The sequence below is a fragment of the Arachis ipaensis genome, chromosome B6 (assembly GCF_059453495.1).
Source record: "Arachis ipaensis isolate K30076 ecotype BB chromosome B6, ASM5945349v1, whole genome shotgun sequence".
Taxonomy (NCBI): Eukaryota; Viridiplantae; Streptophyta; class Magnoliopsida; order Fabales; family Fabaceae; genus Arachis; species Arachis ipaensis.
The window spans coordinates 93,067,467-93,069,412 of record NC_142441.1 but is presented as its reverse complement, the minus strand read 5'-3'; the positions used below and the strand labels follow the sequence as shown (position 1 = coordinate 93,069,412).

Below are 1,946 nucleotides of genomic sequence, written 5' to 3'. Positions count from 1 at the left end.
AGGTATTTTGTTCAGAGTTCTCTATCTATTGCTGAGTGGATGATAGAAAAGGCTTGCTGTTGTTAAACCTGTTTCTTCCACCATTATTAAAGCCTTGTTGAGGCTTTTGATCCTTCCATGAGAGATTTGGGTGATTTCTCCATGATGGATTATATGTGTTTCCATAAGGTTCACCCAGATAATTTACCTCTGCTATTGCATGGTTCTCAGGATCATAATCTTCTTCTTCAGAAGACACCTCTTGAGTACTGTTGGATGCAGCATGCATTCCATTCAGACTCTGAGAAATCATATTGACTTGCTGAGTCAATATTTTGTTCTGAGCCAATATGGCATTCAGAGTATCAATTTCAAGAACTCCCTTCTTCATAGGCATCCCATTACTCACAGGATTCCTCTCAGAAGTGTACATGAACTGGTTATTAGCAACCATGTCAATGAGTTCTTGAGCTTCTACAGGCATTTTCTTTAGGTGAATGGATCCACCTGCAGAAGTATCCAATGACATCTTAGCTAATTCAGACAGACCATCATAGAATATATCCAGGATGGTCCATTCTGAAAGCATGTCAGAAGGACACTTTTTGGTCAGTCCTTTGTATCTCTCCCTGGCTTCATAGAAGGATTCACCTTCTTTCTGTCTGAAGGTCTGAACATCCACTCTAAGCTTACTCAGCTTTTGAGGAGGAAAGAACTTGGCTAAGAAAGCCTTGACCAGCTTATCCCAAGAGTTCAGGCTATCCTTAGGTTGAGAGTCCAACCATACTCTAGCTCTGTCTCTTATAGCAAAAGGGAAAAGCATGAGCCTGTAGACTTCAGGATCTACTCCATTAGTCTTAACAGTATCACATATCTGCAAGAATTCAGTTAAGAACTGAAAAGGATCTTCAGATGGAAGTCCATGAAACTTGTAGTTCTACTGCATCAGAGAAACTAATTGAGGTTTCAGCTCAAAATTGTTTGCTCCAATGGCAGGAATGGAGATGCTTCTTCCAAGTAAATTGGAATTAGGTGCAGTAAAGTCACCGAGCATCCTCCTTGCATTATTATTATTTTCGGCTGCCATCTCCTCTTCTTGTTCGAAAATTTCTGAAAGATGCTTGCTGGATTGTTGTAATTTAGCTTCTCTTAGTTTTCTCTTCAGAGTCCTTTCAGATTCTGGATCTGCTTCAACAAGAATGTTCTTGTCCTTGCTCCTGCTCATATGAAAAAGAGGGAACAGAAAAATAATAATAATAGGGATCCTTTTTACCACAGTATAAAGGTCCCTGTGTGAGTAGAAGAAAAGAAGAAGAAAAGAATGTAATGTAAGGAAAGAAACACAAGGGTGAGGAGAGCAGAGATGTGAGATGAGAGAGAAGGAGGATTTTCGAAAATAATTTTTTTAAAAAAGAGTTAGTGATTTTCGAAAATAGTTTTTAAAAATGGTTAGTAATTTTCGAAAATTAAAATAATTAGTTAATTAAAAAGAAATTTTGAAAAAGAGGGAAGATATTTTCGAAAATTAGAGAGAGAGGGAGTTAGTTAGGTAGTTTTGAAAAAGACAAGAAATAAACAAAAAGTTAGTTAGTTAGTTGAAACAAATTTGAAAATCAATTTTGAAAAGATAAGAAGATAAGAAGTTAGAAAGGATATTTTAAAAACAAATTTTGAAAAAGATAAGATAAGAAGATTTTTTTGAAAAGATATGATTGAAATTAGTTTTGAAAAAGATTTGATTTTTAAAATCACAATTAATGACTTGATTCACAAGAAATCACAAGATATGATTCTAGAACTCAAAGTTTGAATCTTTCTTAACAAGCAAGTAACAAACTTGAAATTTTTGAATCAAAATATTAATTGATGATGTTATTTTCGAAAATTATGTGATAAAGATAAGAAAAAGATTTTTGAAAAATATTTTATAATTTTCGAAAATAACTAAGAAAAATGAAAAAGATTTG

At 34.1% G+C, this 1,946-nt stretch overlaps 1 non-coding gene across 1 annotated transcript; it reads left to right on the top strand.

The window, feature by feature from the left end:
* Positions 1–562: 562 nt before the first annotated feature.
* LOC148561797 (small nucleolar RNA R71) lies at positions 563–670 on the top strand. The gene has a single exon (XR_015887210.1). It is a non-coding gene; the product is annotated as a small nucleolar RNA R71 (small nucleolar RNA).
* Positions 671–1,946: the final 1,276 nt, after the last annotated feature.